Genomic DNA, 20471 nt, shown 5'->3' with positions numbered 1-20471 from the left:
ATTTACCTGTGTTTACTTTTATTGTGGTCATTTATAAAGCTGTTGGTTGGTTAAACTAATTATCATTATTCATAATAATATACTGGAACAAAAAGTCATAGCTGAAAAAGCGTTTCATTATTCAGTTTTTATTTATGTTAGACGATGATCCGATGCATGTAAAATTAATAAGGTGACGAAACACTCCGGTGGCCCCCCCCACCTAGAAAATGAATCCGGCGCCACTGGTTGCTAGAGGTACATTGCTAAGTTACAAGTTGTGAATTGATTAGATGCCACACTATTCTGTGTCTTAGCCCAATTATCTCCCAGATATGACAAAGAATTTTTGTTTGGTTGGTTGGTTTTATGAGTTGCTGAGCCTCACACCCCTTTATGTCCAAATGATACTGTTGTAGCAGTATCAGCTGACACCCCTTTAAATTTACAATATGTTTCTGCTTTATTTTCTATCGAAAATAAACAACATTTTTATTGATTCCAACTTTGGTTTAAAATTAGTTTTGTGCCTCTCTTTTCAGGACTGTTTATCACTGACTAATGTGTAGGAAATTATAAGATGAAGGTTGCTGTGATTCAAAATTAAGAAGCAACAGAATTTTCATGACCTAAATTGGAAGTTGATATGCTACGATTGTTTAGTCAAACTTGAAACTGTTGAAATTACTGTATATATTACCTACATTTGTGTACGGTTTTACTTTTCCTGTATTTAGTTTCTAAACTTTGGATAATTTTTGTATTTATATTCTTACTTCTGAGTCTCAGTTGAACTTTCTGGTTGCTCACATGTTGTTAATTAATCAATTGTTATTATTTGTTACAGATGGAAAGTTATACTGTCTGTATGTATGGTATATTATGAAGAGACATTATGTCACCAGCTGCTTAGTTCAGCGTTTAAACTGTAAGCAGGGAAACCAGTTTACATCAGGGTTACCAAAAAATATTATTTTTATATAAATGACTCACATAAGCCCAAAATGTATCAGGAGGTTCCTTTACCCTAAACAATTAAATGTTTTTTTTTTTTTTTTTTTTGCAATAATACCTCCTTATCACTGCTGACCATTTTAACATCACTTTCTTACGTTATCATAAATCTAATGTTGACTTTTCTTGAGACCTTCCTCAAAAACTAGTTTAAGAAAAAACTTTTGAGGGTATTGGTGACTGAGCATCATTGATCGTCTGCAAGATGAGTAACCAAGATATCCAGAATCAGTTTCAGTGGCAGTGACACTCCAGGATCCCATATCCATGTCCCAAAGGTCAGAATGGTGAGTGCATCTGGTGCCACTAAGAACCCATATGGTGGTTTTAAATAATGTAAAAGAATCAGATTATCTGTATAGGCATGAATACTTCATGAATACTGTATTGATAAAAAACACAATTTCAGTCAGACAACTCACAAGTGAATAAGAAAATATCTTTATTGTAAAATATATCATTTGGGTTTGGCATCTAAGCTCTGATCTCACCACTCCACGATCATGTTGCGCAACATGATCGTGGAGTGATGGGAAGATCTCAACCCCTCACTCCCTGGACGTGTCTCTCTACAGGCCATGGAGCAAAGAGTTCGTCATCAACCTCTAAGCCCACAGGTGGAGGCTGGGGTGGTGGAGGGGTTGAAAATGAGGCAGCTATAGTAATATAAGCAGCGTTGATGTGCAGAGTGAGGCTTTGCACCTTATAGACCGCGCAGATTGGTAGGCTACACCCTGCACAAGTCACCAGCCCATATCAAGGCCACAAAGAGACAACATGGAATCTTTAATTACCATAACATGCATGATTTTAAACTGTGGGAGATAACAAGAGTACCAGAAGAAAAAACGTAGATAGGGAAAACGTGCAAACTCCCTACAGACTTTCAAACCAATGCAACATTGTTAACTAGTTATGCCATTGTGCAGCCCCAAGTAAACACATTACAACTTATTTCATTAATGAACATTGTTCTTATAATAAAGTAGTCACTATAAAATACTAATTTAATCCAAAAAGGATTGAATTAACAGATTGCACTGAATCTTCAGTGTGATTCAGCTCCCCGTCCTGAGCATTGTGGCGGCGGGCGAGCAACAGGGAGGAGGAAAACTAAGCAGAAGCAGAGCGGGCGGCCATCTGCCTCGACCGGCTGGGGCCTGAGCGGACAGGAGGGGGGCACAAAAAACACAAGGCCAAAAATACTAAGTTACGGAAACTCAACGAAACTAAAAGTTATATCGCCAACATTAGCAAGATACACACAGACCATAAAGGAGAGCGAACGAAGGTGATCAGTTGGAAAGTTTTTGTATTTATTAAATGGTAACTAACAAAATAAGTACATAATTCTTTTTGGTGTATATTGCAATTTTCAACTCAAGGTGAGGAAGAACTTTTCTCGAGGCTACAGCTGGCTTGGCCTTATAACGTTATCTTGTCAGAGCATTTCTTGTGTTTTGTTCTATGAAAACCACTTTATGTCACAACTTTTACATGACAATATTTATTGTCAGTTATGTACTTTTTTTTTTATTTCACCAACCCTTCTTTCCTCCATTCTGTTCTCTAACTGCTGAACCCATTGCAGGCACAGAAGTTTTCTTCGCTTCGAGCCCTGCATGCGCCATTATTCACATTTTTATGATTTACTGCGCTCCTCTTTCTGACAGCAGGTTTTCCACCTCACTCTCAAGTTTTCTCAGTTGTGAAATTGCAACATCTATTTGATACCGTCTGGTAGTAGCTGTTCCTGACTAAATTTTATTCATTTTAGATTTCATTTTAAAAGCAAAAAAAAAGAGCCTAACGCAGGGATTAAACGAACCTTCCTTTGTCTCCTCCTGTTAGTGTTAGGGCGAGACAAAATCAGTGGCAGCTGTGTTTTGACAGAGAACGAACTCATGTTTTAATCAGGCTGAAAAAAGGATTACCATCAGCTTCCTATCAAGCTTTTAAACATACAAAACATGATACTAATGTTCTTTGGTAAAGAGGATGCCATGTTTCAGCCGGCTGGTTTCATACTTGTCTTTACCACATCATTAACGAGTCAACAAGCCAAAAAAACCTTCTGTAGCCTCCGACACATACAGCCCAGCACTGAGGAGAGAATATCTGAGTCTTTCTCCTTGAAAAGGAGGTCGGATTTCTATTTGTACTTTTGAAGCTTTAAAGTATAATGCTTTAAAACCATTTAAGAGTTTCTCTTTGTTTGCTAAATGTAGTCTTCAAAATACTTTTTGTCCCCGATCACACTTCTTCTTTCTACTTGAGAAAATGTCCTCATAACTCCATGGGTCAAGAGTTGGTTGTGATCATCTGAAGTGGGGTTCTGTAGAAAGTGTAACGGTTGAGTGAAGCGAACCCAGAACGCAAGCTCATCTAATTTATTTACAAAAAGGAATAAACAAAAAAGCTGATGAGGCAGCAAACAAAACAAAAACTTACATGTGAACACGAGGAGTAAGACCAGACTGATATGAACGACGTACATAACAAGAACCAGTGAGTAATGGAAGCAAAAGAACAGATTATATAGGCAGAGGATATTGAGGAAGTGAATGTAGGTGACACATTAGTAACTAGGGACAGGTGTAGATGGGTGTGGCAGGCTGAGTGGAGAACTGCTGAACTGAGGGCAGGTGAAAAGTGACACAGGAAACACATTAGAAAAACAAGAGCGACAACACAAATACAAAAAAAAAAATTCTTCAAACTCAAATTGTGACAGAAGATTCATTAACAAATACTATTTTACTTGTTGTAGATATAGCTGTTTGAATGACCTCAGTTTAGAGAAATTCAGTTTAATTTTGACTGGACTGACAAATTAACAATAAATCCAAGCAAAGCCAGAGCCATAGAATTTTATGCAAACACTACTTTATCAACCTTTACACAACCATAAGCAGTTGTTTACATGCCGTAATAGCAAGAGCAGCTGCTGCTGCAAGCTATAGCACTTCTGATGCAGGAGCTGTGCTTCTTACAGGAAGTTCATGATATTTCTGCTGGAATAAACATGTAACATTGAACTGTAAAGGTGAGGACTGTACAGTTCTGAACCAGCAATACCTACAAAATCTTACATAAAGGTCTAGTTGTATGTAAGCAAGAGATCAAAAGGGAGCCACACAGCATTACAACAGTTGAAATGTGGCTTGCTTTTAAAATGGGGGTTTACAACATATATAAGTTGAACATGTTTTGTGTTTAAACCTAACAATAAATAGTTCAAATATAGTACCAGCTCAGAAAGAAGAGAGGAGTGACTTTACATTGGAGATGTCTGGATAGTTCTAGTCATGTTTAACTGGAGACATTTGTTCTTTTCTTGCAAAAGTTACCAGGGGGAACCAAATATTTCAGACGTCTGAAATAATTGGTTCCCCCTCTAAAACATAGGACAAAAATAATTTACCAAGGAATAAACCCTTAACTGTGTTTATTCCTCTCATCATGGACAACAAGTCCTGTGAATTTGGAGACATTTGTTCTTTTTTTGCAAAAGTTACCAGGGGGGAACCAAATATTTCAGCTGTCTGAAATAATCGGTTCCCCCTCTAAAACATGGGACAAAAATAATTTACCAACAAGTCCTTAACAAATCTGAAAAATCATAATAATAAGCTACAGACATTAGCGTTAGCATTAGCATGCCCTGTTGGTTCTGGCTGCAGTGCATTCTGGTCTATTTCCACCCATATAGTTTGCAACATCTACACTCTACCTTTATTGTACCGTGTGATGGTTTTTTTTAGTGCACTATAGAGTGAATGAAAAACTGCAGTTAAAACTTTAAATTCTATAAAATGGCCAACTCATTTATTATATTGTGGATATATAGTACAATTTAAACACAGCCTAAAGTGAGGTTGTTCAAAGAGCTATCTAATAATTTATAACCTTTCCACAGCAACTCACTTTAAAAAGTCTACAGATATGCTCTGTTTTTTATTATGAGTGATATCCTGCTTTTTTTTAAACATAAATGATGACTTTTAGGTGTTTAGACTTTTAAAAGGGTTTTCTCGATTTGGGATTTAAAAATTATTTTTTTGCACATTAGTTTTGAACGTAAACAAGCCTGAGCGTGTGCGACGGGGGTTCGTTCTCTGACTGACGCTCTGCAGGACACTCACAGTATATTCCATGTCAACACTTCAGTGGAGGTTTTCTCGAGTGTTTCTCAACAAGCCCAGTGGAGCTGAAAGCCAGCAGCAACCAAATGACACTATCTGTTTGCTGTCATGTTTCATCTCATGTTTGATTTTAAAGTGAGTGGCATGTTTAAAAGTTCATCGCTGCTCACATGCTGTGCCGCGCAGCTCCCAAGTCAAAGTTTCAGCTTGACTATTAAAAACATGACAACAGCAGCTGGGCGCCTCACTTCAGCAGCCAAAATGCACAGAGGGTGAAATATTTCATTATTAACAATACTGTAACACTCATAAATAAATACTTGTATAATTATTTAGATAATCATTAATGTTTGACTTGCAAGAACTTCCGAAACTGACTAGAAATAATTAAGACACCAAAGCACCTCTATACACTGTTTTTATTACTGTATTTCCTGTATGAAAAATAAAATATAATAAAATAATACTACAATATAACATGAATTCAACAACATGAATGTATTAGCTTAAATGCAAAAGTGTGCACTTAAGAGTAAAGATTAACTGATACAAATCGGAACCCAATATTAAAGTTAAAGCTCCTCAAATCAAATTAAATGTGTCATAAAGCAGTTAATGGCTTAATACTTTCTTTAAAACCTGGTTGATCGAAGGCTTTTCTTCACATCCTTGACATTCTTAGCAAGATTAAAGAGGAATTAGCACTGAACAAACAGTCTTGAGCATCAGGGAAGTGCAGTGGCAGAACAACACACCTGAATACACATGGTAAATTTCCAGCTGCTGAAACAGCTAGAATATTATCCACACACAAGACAAAGGCATGAATATTAAAGACTTGATGACACCACAGCTCGATAAGGTGGAAAAACAGGATGTATAGCTCTATTTGCAGCCTGACAGTATTTCATTGACAACTGTGCATCAGAAGAAAAAAAGTAATTAAAGCAAGAACAATCATATACGTTTTATTATGTATTAAATCACTTGTGACTTTTGTTGCTTTCATTGCTTTTATACCTAAAGGTAGCAAATTATCGGTAAATGGTGCACACTTTATTAGCAGCTTTTAACTTCGCTCAGGTTTTGCAAAGTGCTTTACAATATTTCTCAGTTACACACACACACACACACACACACACACACATACACACATGCAATACTTTCCATTCTCCATGCACAGCACTTTTGGGTTCTCACTCTTACACTCATAAGCATAATGGGGGCAGTGGGGGTACAGCAGGCCTGCGGGAGGGTGTTTCAGTTGGGTGGTGCTGTGAGCATGTGTGACCCTGAACACCTAGATGAGGAATATCAGAGTACGAAATATATGCAGTGAAATGCAAACTGGCAGTGCATGTTGCCTTCTCTGAACGTGGACATGAAAAATATGCTGAATATTTTGGATGGACGATAGGTATAAAACTGCAATCACGACCTACCGATCTGCCCATTTTTTTGTGGGTTTCAGGTGGATGTAACATTGTGCACACAGATATAACAGCGCTTATATAAATAAGCCTTGATGGATTTAAAACCTGCCCAGAATGTACCCCTCCTCTCGCACAGCGACTGATGGAGATAGGCACCAGCTCCCCGGTGACCCTGCTTGAAAAAGCTAAAATAAATGGATTGTTTAAATATTGCCTTTACAAAACTCAGTAATATCAAAATATTACAGGGATTTAACTATATACAGCACTAATGAAATCAGGTTTTATTTTTATTTTTTATTATTTCTTTAACTACTGTATGTATGGTATGTATAATATGCACATCCTCTGTGCAAGAAGTAGTGCTGCAGCACCCTTTGCACCCCTATTTTCCACAGCCTTGATGTACAATGTCTTGCCTAAGAGCACCTCGGGATGCTGCAGGGTTATTAAACCCCCGATCTTTTGGCTGGATGATGACCACAGGATTATTGTTCCAACACTTCATCAGGGAAGGAAGGGAAGATCTCCTCTTGCTCGAATCTTTGGCAAAATGAGTTTCTGTTGACTTTAGAAACTCAGATTTATGAATGTTCTCAAGGACAATCCTAAACAAAAGAAAAAAAGCAGTTCTGCTAAAGTGCTGCCACAGTTGCTGACATGCTTTAAGGTTGGCTACTCATCCTGTCGGCTTGTAAATCTTTGGAATTTGGTCAAATTAAAATCCCACTTTTAACCAGGGCCCCTTGACAACAGTTGGTTCTGAAAGAGGTTTTGTTGTGTTCATTTGCTTTGTGTGTTCTGCATTCTTGTTGCATGTCAGAACTCTGTTCCCTGGTTTGTTTATTAGTTATGCTTTCTGTTCTCTCTTCACACCAGTGTATTTATTGTCCCACCTACTTGATAGCTAATTGTATTTCTAGTTGTATTATTTTGATAATTAGAGTAAACTAGCTCCTATGCTATCAGTTGTTCGCTGTCTGATCATGTTTCTTTTTGCATTTCTGTCTCGGTTGCTGTGTGTTCCCTCTAATCAAGTCTTGTTCATTGATTTTTGTTCGTTTTGATATATCTGGATTTGTTTCTTGTTATCCTGCTTTTCAGTGCCCTTTGTGTTCACCTCCACCTGAATGCTTTAATTTCGCACTACTGTATGACACAGTATATCTCAGATGGTTTTGATTTCTTACTTGTTTTTGTACTTTTCTGGTCTCTATCAGCTGCTGCAGAAAATACAGGTATCAGCCTTTTGAGATATCAACTTTTGTCTTGTATGTTTACCGGGTAATTAACAGCAAACTTAAAAAGGTTAATTTGTTGAAATTATCTTTCCATCCCTGTTCAAAATGCTCTGAGAACAATAAATTAACTACTGTCAGACAAAGATTGCAAAAAGATTTTTCCAGTGATTTATTGTTTTTAGTTCAAATCAAATAGTTCTGAAAAAATGACTTGGTTTTTATTTCATGGTAAGCTGAGTGTTGATAGAAAACTGTTTGACCTCACAACCAGTTTCCCTCTTGCCAAATCATTTAGTCCACAGAAAGGAGTTTCCCTGATATGCAACAACTGTATTTCTTTTCTTTTTTTGACTGACAGTTTCATATTATGGAGCTGCTGAAACCTGAGAGGACACAAATGACCGACCTTCTTTTGCACTTTTAGCCTAAGAAATCTGAGAGGAAAGCTGCTCTTATCAAAGGTCCTGCATGAGATCATTTGTGTATCTGATCAGGAGGCTTCCCAGACATTCACTCTACTATTCTGATGTAAACTCAGATGAGTAAAAACCCTTGGGCAGACACACAAAACACTGAAGTAATAGAAACCCTGTCGAGCTTCAGCACATTTCAGTGTCTCTCTAAAACAGCTAGAGAAGGTGGGTGGAAATCAGGCATCTTGCTGATAAAAAAAAAACCCACTGCAAACAGTTGTCTAGACAACCATTTATTGTTTGTGTAAATTATTTAGGAGAAACTTTGACATCTTTGAACCTAAAACTTATTAAATCTTATCATACCTCAGCCATTAAAAGTTAAAATATTGACTGAAAACCTGGTCAAATGAGGATAATCTGCTTTCTAGCCTAATTAGCACATCATTCTCTTTCCGAGACCTGATTCTGTCAAATCCAGCTTCAGGCAGAGTACACAAAATGTGAGGGTCTCTCTCGTTTTGTATGTGAAGCAACAATAGACATCATTGCTTATTTGGGCTCCTCAAGGACAGCAGTGTGTACTGTGTGCTTAACCTCTGTTGTTAAATATAATAAAGTATGCATCATTGTGAGATGTTGTGCCTGTGAGGGTGTGATCCATGAAGGAGAGAGCAGTATAAAAGCATCATAAATGAAAAGAGGCTGCAGATAACAGTCCCTAAACACCGCTGCAGCTCTCCTGCTATACATAATCACTAAAGAAACGGTGCATTACCAAGCATCCAAACCCAATGCAGCTCAAAAACGTGGTCATTTAACCTTGATTTAACATCGACAGAGGATAGATATTAACTGTGACGAGCAGTAGAGAGGAAAGCACAATTTATGATTTATTGTACCATTTGGAGTTAGTAATTTTCCTTTTTATTTATTTATTTTTTTCCCAGAATACTGAGCATCACACCCTCACAAAACCACAGGCACACATTATTCATTTATTCAGTTTAATCTCATATTTTCAGACTAAATTCTTCTTTTTTTACTTTTAAATTTCTAAAATTTGACAAAAAAAAAAAAACGAAATGAAACTCCATGTACTGAAAGGTCATGTGAATGTATTTCAGTGATTACACTATATTTTTTTCAGTCTCTGAGTCCTTTGTTAAACTGTGAAGTAAAAAGAGCTACAATAGTCTCGCCTCAGCATTGGCAAGAATGTTCCTCTCCCTTTGCACACCTGATGGTTATTGGTGGTCATGCAAACCAGGATTTGCTGCTGGACATGATACGACTTCCAACAGCACAGTAATTGAGCCAACCCATGAGGCGTCAAACTCATAGTCCAGCTGATGTGAGGTGTGGAGACAGGGTGCTACACGACATGGAGTATTGTAAAGAGCACCTGTGTCTGCATGGCAGGTGTGGATGCCATATGGTTGTGTAATTTGTCTTGGTTGACCAGAACTGTACACACTGAATTCCAGCTTTAGACCACTGTGACATCTGTAAACAGTTGCTTGATACAACCACCTCATGCAAACCCTATCAAACTCCATGAAGTGCTGCTAATCCTGTCCAATGTGTTTAGAGGGCATCCTTCACTTTCTGTTTGGACTAGCTGCTGGATGCTATGGCAACTGCCTGATAACACTGTCGCTCCTCTCATGATACCACCACTTGTGCTCTCTGGTGCCCATTCTATACATGCTAGCTCATTTCAAATCAAATCATTTACCAACCCATCACTGGTGTCTGCATGTGTACTACATTACAGCCAAATCAAATTGATCCTTCTGGCTGCTTAACCTTGGTTTATCATTGAGTGGAAATGAATCTGCCGTTGTGCGACTTTTTTTGCTCCATCTGCTCCATTCCGACATCTTATCGTACTTTTAAGACCTCTCTGACACAGTCTCCCCGAGGAATGATTGAAGATTACCCCCCCTTTCAGTTTCTTCCAATCCAGGCTAACCACACACCGATACAATCTGAAGCAAGTGAGCCCAATAAGAACTGTATGCGATTGCAGTTGAAGTAGCTCAGATAACGGTGTTTGGTTGCCGATTGGTTCTAATTGAGTGAGTGTGATGGGGGGTAGGGGCGGGTGTTGGGTTTAAAGGGGGCTGCCAGGCCAACACTACATGTGTGCTGGCCTGGCATTGCCAGAGCGGGCTGCAGAGGCATAACAGATGTTGGCTGACATTCAGGGCCATTTGTCATTTATCTGTCTAAGCAAAACAGGTTGGAAGATGTCACCATAAGTCAATGTCACAGGCTTGGATGGCAGCGAAGGCATCCGAACATTTCAATACTGCTTAACCCTTTTCAGTTCAGTAGAATGGCTTGACCTTTTGTGTGTTTGCGCTGCAGATATTCAATCTTTTTGCATGATCTTGATAAATTACTCGCTGTCATGTAGCTCTGCAGGTCTGTCTCAAACTGAATTCATGAAACTCAATTATAAAGAAATTTTTCTTTTTCTTTTTTGCTTTGGAGCACTTTTTTTTTTTTGTGGTGTAGATTTTCTTATTTCATCTCCTGTCCAATTTCTGGCCCTTTATGTACCGAAAAAGAAAATTTGACAGCTAAATCATGATATTAAAATTGACTTTTTCTCTCCCCCATCTGCTCCATTGTTCCCTGTTCTGATCCTCACCACACTGTTCTGAGAAATATCCCTGCCAGTTATCTTGATTCATGTCTGATGGAGTCTTTTTTTTCAGTTCTTTAAATTTCTGTTATTACTTTCTGTCACCATCTGCAGAGAATAAACCGGGCCGTGTTTAACAGTGTGCTGGGTTTTTTTTTTTACCACGTTTTTAAGTGTCTGCTTTTGCAACGGTGAGATTTACCACAGCTGTGTAAGCAACTGAAATGGAACTATAACTGTAAATCGTGAGATTTTACTAGTGCGAAATGCAGATGCAGTTAAATTAAATTGCTTTACGCTCACTTCTTGCCACCTCCTCTAATAAACATCTGCTCTGTCTGCAGGTAGTTTAGAGCCACAGCAAATGCCAAATTGACCATTAATAGTCAACCATAATAAAAGACTCTGTTGTCTCATGATGTACTATATTTCTGTCCTCACACCAGCATTGGTTTAATAAACGTCGCAAAGCTAATCACATATCAAAGCTGTGAAATGCACACACTTCTGAGTATTTTATTGCCCGGGTTGTTTTAGGTTCAGATATGTTCTGTAGGGAATGATGGCTTCTTTTTTCTCTTTTTTTTTTGTCTTTTTTCTTTTTCAGACAACAGCACAACAACATTCCTCATGTTGACAGGACTCCATATTTTGCTCAGCACTCTAGAGACTCAGCTTGGCCATTTCTGACAGAGCGAAGCTCAAGGTCATCATCTCTGCTGGCTTCAGTGCTTTCTCCTGGTTATTTAATGTGGACAACTGCAGCCAGATGCAGTTACCCACATATGAGCTGTGCCCTTTTTCCCCATACCTTCCTACCTAGGATGATCCCATGTTGCTTTGTGTCGTTGTCATAAAGCAGCCTGTGAATAATAGAAACAGAAACCCCGCACCGGAGGGAGGGGGGTATGGCATCACGCCAGAAGAAAAATGATGCACACAGTCAAAGACCAAACGAAGCAGCTTCCAATAAACTGGACCCGCCCTTTGAAAAGAAACAATATTGTCACTGCAAAAACAGCTGCCAAAACGATATTAACAGAATTCAATTGCAGAAGACCGTGTTGCATCTGATTAATGTGAGGGAGGAGAACGAACGTCCAGAGGGCCAGAGCTCTAATGTGGTGTTAGCAGGACGAATGTATAAACTTGGAAAAAAGGAAGGCGTTCACAGCTCGGACACTGATTTGACACCATTATCCAGGGTGACACACAGTGATAATAATATAATAATAAAGCAGAGAAAGAGTGAGAAAGGCAGAGACGAGGCTGAGAGAAGACGAGGGTTAAGAGGAACTTTAATGAGAGAGAAAATGAGAAGAAGAGACAGCCCTCAGCAGCACATCACAGCTGGGAATAGGCTACTTCCTGAGGCATGAGAGAAATCTTTGAACTTGTCTTTCGAAACCTTCCAATTTCCTTTATTAATTTAGTTGAATTCTAACAAGAAGATTCATTATAGACATTAGAATAATTGCTGAGGAGTGGCTACTGTTTTCTCACAACAAAGAATTGGCTAGTATAACATTTTTTAAATGCATTTATGTGACAAGTTGGTCTCCTTGAGTAATGTAGGTCAAACATTATTACAAACAAACATATATGATGTTAAGGCTGTATTTTAAAAATATTACTGTGACAGCACAGTAAAAGTTCCCAGATGATCAGGAGAAATTATTTTTTAATTGTCTGTATCAAAACCTAAACATAAAAAAGCTGATTTACGAGCACTACAACTAACCTGCCCGTGGGATCATTCTCCTCCCTCTGCGGGACGACAAGATGAAGTTTGTTTCTAAAAAGCAGAGAAAATCCTCACAACAATGGCTGTGAGACGAGTGCTTTGGGGAAGTGCAACATCAAACTTTAATTATTCAGTAGTTTTATTAGTCTCTTATCAAGCTTTTTGCTGTCTCTCTGTTGAGATCAGCCACTTTACAACTGTACCTTTTAAAACACAGCTCAGTTCATCACCTGCTGTACAAAGACACAGATAATATTTGTCTAGCTCAGAGCATGAAGTATATAGTTGAATTAGCTTTTAGAACCAAGTTATTATCCACTTTTTCAATGAATGGAAGAAGGCAAAGTTTGTGATTTAACAGCATGTTGTTTGGGAGCTACTTTATCTCAGGAACAAGAAACTGCTCAACTTTGCTGAACCTGAAATGCTTTGTTTCTTGGTTTCAACAGAAGGAAGTGCATTTGTAAACTTGTGGGTATATTGTACCAAACTAAGAGTCTGGTTAAAGTTTTTTTTTCTAATTTACTTTCCAAATATATGTTTTTTATATATTGATTTTTCTTATCTCATATATCATGACCTTGTGAAAGTATTGGAAAGGCATGATTTTTTATTTTTTGTTTAAATTAAGGGAGGGGACATAACAACAACCTGCTCTGCAACCAGAATCCAACAATGTTGAGCTGTGATGTCCACTTTCTGTCCATTTCAAGCACATTGAAAAGTTCCACAGTTTGTTTTCTTATAATGTATCGCAAAAGATTATTGGCATTAACGCTGTCTTCAAACAACTCCAAACTTCAACATTTTATAGTTCATGCAAACTCTAATGTTTACACCTTCATGCTACTGCCAGTTTAGCAGTACACAGACAGTGGAGCTGTTTTAAGACGGCAGCAAAGCACTTTGTTCTTGGCTCTGTTCAAACTAACCATTAGCTCGTCAGTCTAGTCAGACATGAACTCTATCTGCAGCAGGTAAGCTATTATTTGTTCATAACTTATACACAGAACCCCATCTCAAAATGGGTAAAATATCCCTTTAAGGCTGCTTAATAGGCCATGTTAGGGACCTTTCTAAGCCAAAAAGACTATTCCAAGACTATTTCTAACTCTATTGAAAAGTTGAGGGAATAAATTACAGAACTAAATACGGTTTATAAACTAAGAGAGCATCTTTTGTTACATATTCACAATTACATATTTGACTTTAATTTCCTCCTTGTTAAATTGTGCATATATTTTTACATCAAATGAAATTGGAAGTGAACACACTGGCCGACCATCTCCACGGTGGATCTGCAGTGCAGCGATAGTCTCAGAGACCCCCAAAGAACCCGTCCCATCAGGCTGGGCTGGTAAACTTGTCAGAGCTCAGGAACATGGTTTATCTAACATTAGCAACACATTATTAGCTTTATGTTAACAGAGTCAAGCCGAAGAGCAAAGAGTGTTGGAGCAGAGTGGCTGAGCAGCCGCAGCAGAGAGAGAGAGAGAGAGAGAGAGAGAGAGAGCTCACGTGTGAGTTTGATATCTGCAACATCAGAACCAGGGTGTGAACTGATTAGTTGCATTTCAAATTAAAGCTCAGCATTTCTTAATTGAATGCATGTCACCCACTGCCTCCTACACTAAGATCATATTATGTAGAAACACAATAGAGTTTTTGCTATTTTGATTAAATCTGTTAGCACTCGTAGTATGTGTTGGTAACAGCTGTCAGATACTACTACATGAAATTTTGGCTGATTAGCTGAGGTCGACATCTTGAATTTGTTTGACTCCAGAAGTCGATCAGTTGCAGTTGAAGATCTAATGTTTCATTAAAATCCACCCAGTAAATCACAAGATATTTTGCTAACAGATAAACAGGGTTGACTCCAAGAGTTATTGCCAAAGTTTCAAGCAAAGCTCTTGCACAATGAGTAGTGCTCTGAGTATGCGTTAGGGATCCTTCTCGGCTGCTACCAAACCAATTTTAGCTCAATATCTGTAAGATTGACTGAGCTGTAGCCATTTTTGTCTTTGCTATAGTGGATTAGCTGTACATCCAGTGATTACTTTCTGGGATTTTAATTAAAATCCATCCATTTATGAGATTTATGAGATAATTTTCTAACAGACAAACACATTCACACCCACGCAGATAAAGAGACCCCCCCCCCACACACACACACAGGCAAAACAAAACATTATTGTCCACCTTTCACCTTTTGACGCCAGGTCTTTAATCAGAGTCAAGAGAAGAGTTGATTTGGCATTTCTTTTAATTCTAGCAATGTGTTCTTTCTGTCAGTGTGTTAATTTCTCTGCTTTTGTGTGCTTTATCGTTCACCCTTTTCTCTGCCTATCCTTTCCTAATAAGTCCAGTTTGCTCTGTCTCTTTTGAAATTGTGCAACTTTAGTTCCTGTGCTGCCTCCAGAGAAGCTGGCCTCAGCAGCACAGCGGCTTCCTCTGCAGCTGCCTCGCTCTGCTCACCTTGTTTGTGCTTATTGACATTGATGTAGGAAAAGCTGTGGCGGGCTGAGAGATGCAGAACCGTGTGAACAAGTTTCCCGAGCTGACCAGAGAGCGAGGAGACAAAGCTGGAGGCAAGCCATTACAAGGCAGCGGTCAGAAAGTGGAACTAAAGCCATCATTATTTCCAGCTTTGGGAAAATGATGTGCAAAGTGGATTTCTTCTTTGGCTGCATTTTATTTATGAAAGCTCAGAGGGAGCTGTTGGGGGACTGCAGGGATCCTCAACAGGCAGATTTACAACAGGTTGAGATATAGTATTTTCGAGATACAAAGGCAAATATAATGCAACTACCATCAACAAGAAGAAATGCTAATAAATCTTTAAAATAAAATAGACAAGTCGAGCTCTTGGTTGGAGTTTTACAGTCAGCAGCAGCAGCATCGATCATCATAAACATAAAACCAAACTCACACACCCTCAGGCAAATCCCTTTGGCCCGTCATGTCCAAAAGAAAATACTGCAATCTGAAAATATATCCCCACCCAAGTCTGACTGAGAGAAAGGTGATGGAATAAAAGGAAATTTGCATATAAATGAGTTTGGGAATTAGTATCAGTTTGTTCTTGGATGCAATTATAATAAAAGCATATAGAGTAACTGCATGTTGATGGCATGTTGGCAAGACTGTTCTAACATCTCCTCGGAGTAAACATGAAAACCAGCCATATTTTATCCAGATCACAGTGTAAAACGTGCAACAGAAATTCTGTTTCGTCAAAACAAAAGTGCTGTTCAGCTGCTGCCTTTACATGATCACATCCTTTTGATCATTTTGATCCTTTAAGTCTCTCTCTGCTTGAAGTTAAGGCTATATTCTTGCTATTGAGGTATTAAGATGCTTTTATTTGTTGCCAGCTGTAGATCAGCTGAGAGCAGTCGGCCCCCTCAGAAAGGTGAGGTCAGATAGGTGAGGTAAGGATCTAATCTACTTATGGAGTGAGACTAGGTCATCTGTATGCACTGCGAGGAACACAGTAAAAAAAGAAAAGTTACCAGGCAAACTATATGGAGAAGTTAGCCCAAACTAACTTGGGCTAATGAAAATAAATCTGTAAGTCTTCATGTCTTCTCCAAGCACGTTACTCTCTAACAGAAGTGAATTCCATGTATTTGCACTCATCAAAATGCTAGAGGATTCAGGTTTGCTGGTTTCATTTTTCAGACAGTATCTTTGCAATCATCGATCTTCCATAAAAAAAGTAAAATAAATTAAAAAATAAAATAAAAAATGGTGAGTTGGCCACTAAAAACTGACATTAAAAGTGTTGGTGAGTGGCTAGACTGGAGTTTTCTTCTTAAGTGGAGGGAAAAGTGTTTCCTGGTGGGAGGAGGAGAAGGTCACCTTGAAGGCATTCCAAAAACAAGTTTTACCAAACTCTGAGTTTATCCATAAACTCTGAGTTAACTTTCTCCAGGCCAAAAAAAACTTTTTCTTGGTTCCAGAAAGGCTGATTATCATGAGGTTGATCGACTCAGATTGTTTTAACTTTGAGTTATGAGCGTGCACGTGCAGAGGTAAAAGTCATCATCAATGAAGCTCTGATACCTTGATTCACCATGGCAACCGGAGAGGGAAATAAGATTTGGTCTGGTTCTGAATACCAAGTATGCTAAGTACAGCAAAGACACAGTACAGTTAAAACACAGTGTCACGGCTGAGTCAAGCTCTTTAGTCTATCCCAGAGTTTTAATTCAAGCAGACTGGTTTTTCCAATATTTACACATTTTTACATTCATATGAAGAGACAAATAATTATACAAATTAAATCAGCCATATTCAAAAAAAAAAAAAAAAACCTTCTTAGTCAAAATGCTAATTTGGGGACAAAAATGCTGATTCACTGTAGTAGGATGTGACTGTAAAATCAAAAGACAAAAAAAAATCATTTTTACAGTTAATTAGCTCCTGAAAATGCTTTAAATTAAACCAACAAATGGTAGGTGAAGACAGGTTTGATCCTAACCCAGTTTAGTCTCTAAATGATACTTTGAATTATGTAAAGAATTCTTCATTTTCCTTCCCTTCCTTCCTGCCTCTGGTCAAATGTATGATTATTATATAATAACCTCTAAACTGTAATAAACACCAACCTTATCTCTTGTGAAATTTTTCCATTATCGCTATCAGTTAGAAATACAGAACTGATCTTGTATCATAGCTACAGAAAAGGACTTCTACAGGATGCATCTCTGCAAGACATTTTTTAAAAACAGGAAGGGAAATGATGGATGTGAACCGCAAAATCAGAAAAGTGGACCTAAAAATTCAGTTAATGAGGATTTTCACAGCTGAAAGATGCTAATTGCTGGAACAATACTGGCGCATTTGTAGGTTTGGAGAAAATAAACAAAACCAAATGAATGGGAATTATTTGTCCTTTTTGTGGTGATTGTGGTTTGATTGTAGAGATGTTTTTTAATCAGCAGAATTTGCTGCGATGAGAGCACATGTGAGGTGTTATATTGGGTATGTGTGATCAGTGAATGTTAGTGAGACAAAAGGGGTGAACTGCAAAAAAAATGATACTGCTGAAAAAAAAAATGTAGGAATGAGAGATTATCCAATATAGATGAGAAAATCCTCTCCTGACGTCAAACATTATGAAGTAATTAGGGGTGCAAGCTTGCGGAGGCAAAGGAACGTCTCTGCAAAGCAGCAGCATTCAAACCATAGCCAGTCATTAGTAAATATTTTCAGATTTTTTCTGAAAAACCTGCGATTTTTGGAGAATTTTCAGGGTCCACATGGCCATTCCATTATACTGAGCCACAATGGCTGCTCTTTACAATGGGGACAAAAGGCAGCTAAGATTTTGATTCAACTGAATAAGAAACCAAGTCAAAGACACATGTTGAGGAGGACACTGACTTGGTTTCTTATGGCAATGACTGGCTAAAGTGGGTGTGGCCTATAAGCAAAGATCCAACCTAGTTTTAGTTTAAAAAAATCACTAAAGAATGTCATGTTTTTTACACCGAACTACAATTTTCAGAATGCATTCCTTGACTGACCCCAAACATGTAATTCTATTTTTTCAGAAGTTTAAAAAATGTCTAAATGTTTTTATCAATTTTTTTTATCAATGTTTTTTGTCAATCAACTCAAAAATCAGTAGGTTTCTTCTTCAGACCAAATCTGTGATCTCCTAAATTTTTTCCTTAGTAAAAAATAGGGACTGGTTTTATGCTGGTTGGAAGGTTCAGATCACTGTGGGGAGTCCGGTTAGAACTCCAAATAAAGCAGTCTCACTCCCGGGTGTTCAATTAACTTGAATTTGCTGTTTATTCCTTACTTGACAGAACTCTGGGTGTGTGTGGTTTCTAGAACAGATACAGAATAATGATATAACATCAGTATTTAAATAATCCCAAATAACTAACTGAAATTCTGTCACAGTTACATTATGACTGACTACAATATTAATAATTTTCCATACGTTGCTTCTAAATAACGTAACACACGAAACCCGCGTTGGTAGCTCTCATTAAATGTTCGCAGGAACAAGCATCTCAACAAACATCAATTAAGAGTGAAAACGGCACGTTCCGCTAAATAAACTACATTCTTAACTTGCAATGTTACTTACTTCTATTTTCACGCACACAAGTCGAATGAGTTGGCAAACGAACTGTAAACAGCAACTAAACAACACAAACTTAGGACTGTAAACTCCGGTGCAGCTTCTTTCTCATCTCTGCTCTTCCTGGTCTGCATGCTGCTCACTGGCGGTCTAGGCTCTGCCCCTTAAAGGGCAAGCATGACAGTCTCCCTTTAGGCAGCCTTTTCCACACTTAGATTGGTAAAATCATTTGAATATGTTCCATGTCTGTATGTTTCTGCTACATAGGCATTAAGCTTAATATGTATTAGTTTATAGAGTTTCCTATTTAGGAGTAGGAGAAAAATTAGACATTTGTGATTTTGTTTTTTCAGGTTGTTTTAAGATCTCTTGTTTTTTTTAATAGTTTTTTTTATTATGCTACTACTGACAGTTGTGTCAAACTGTTTTCTGGTTTTCCCTTTGCCATAATGTTTTCTATTGCCTTAGAACTTTTCCAATTCATTAATGTAGAAGTTCAAAGCCTCATCCAAAGCTTAGTAGTTTGACCACTAGGGCCCGCTAAAACACAACAACCACATATCTTATTAAAGAAAATACTGACTAATTTATTGGTCCGTTCATTGGCATATTTTTCTACAAAAAGCATTAAATGGTATATTTCCCACTAATACACTTTTACGAATTATATAATTCTGAAAAAGAACACTATTTTGACACTGAACAAAGAAAAATAGCTGGCTTTCCTATTGGGAAGAGGCAGTTTGGGAAGTAAACTAATCTTCAAACTTTATCAGTATCTTGAAGACATGAATAGGCAAAAAAAAAGACTTGTGATTTTACAAGCCATTGCTTTAACAGGCCCTCGGATAAATAGTGGTGCTGTGTGTGTGTGTGTGGGTGGGTGGGGGGGGGGATTAAGGTGGACAAGCATCAAGGGGTATGGACCCCGATGATAACTGCTTGCAGTTCTAGTTCTACATTGAGATCGCTTGGTTTGATTAAAAATCAACAAGTCGTGTCGGACAGCTGGGAGGGGACCCGTAGAAACTTCAGTCTGTCACCATGGTAACAGACTGATTTTTTTTTTTTTTTTTTTCCACTAACCTGTCTTTCTGGAACAGAAAACCGCTGAGTTTCACTAAACTCAGGGTTAACTTGCTGTGAGTTTTCACATCATGCACACATCACAACAATCTAAGTTTATTATTACCAGCTGACAACACGAATGTGCAACAGAGACATAAACTGATAGTTGTATTTGCACCTCACATTGTTAAAGTCAACGTCCTGTTCTTGAGAAGCTAGTGCTGCAGAGTTTCAGGCAGATTTGGACAGTGTGAGCTGCTGGTGGATGGAACCAGAATTTAACATACTTTTACATTCACTGAATGAGGAAGGAATAAAGTCGGGCTCCAAGTCGTTATTACCAACTGTTTCCCGAAGTGTTGGTAAAAGTATTTGAGCCTCCACTAAAAGCACCTAATAAAATGCACAAATTCGGAGCATAAGGTTTTTTGTGTTGTTGCTAGTAAAAAGTTCTCTCCAAAGAATGAATGTCCCGTAAAAGAAACACGGCCAAAGCTGTTTTCAGTGGCATTTGTCACATAGTTCGCTACCATCCATCCATCCATTCTCTTCCGCTTATCCAGGGTCGGGTCGCGGGGGCAGCAGCCTAAGCAGGGAGACCCAGACTTCCCTCTCCCCAGCCACTTGGGCCAGCTCCTCCGGGGGAATCCCAAGGTGTTCCCAGGCCAGCCGAGAAAC

This window comes from Kryptolebias marmoratus, linkage group LG15 (assembly GCF_001649575.2).
Source record: "Kryptolebias marmoratus isolate JLee-2015 linkage group LG15, ASM164957v2, whole genome shotgun sequence".
NCBI classification, from domain to species: Eukaryota; Metazoa; Chordata; class Actinopteri; order Cyprinodontiformes; family Rivulidae; genus Kryptolebias; species Kryptolebias marmoratus.
Note: the sequence above shows the minus strand (reverse complement) of the source record.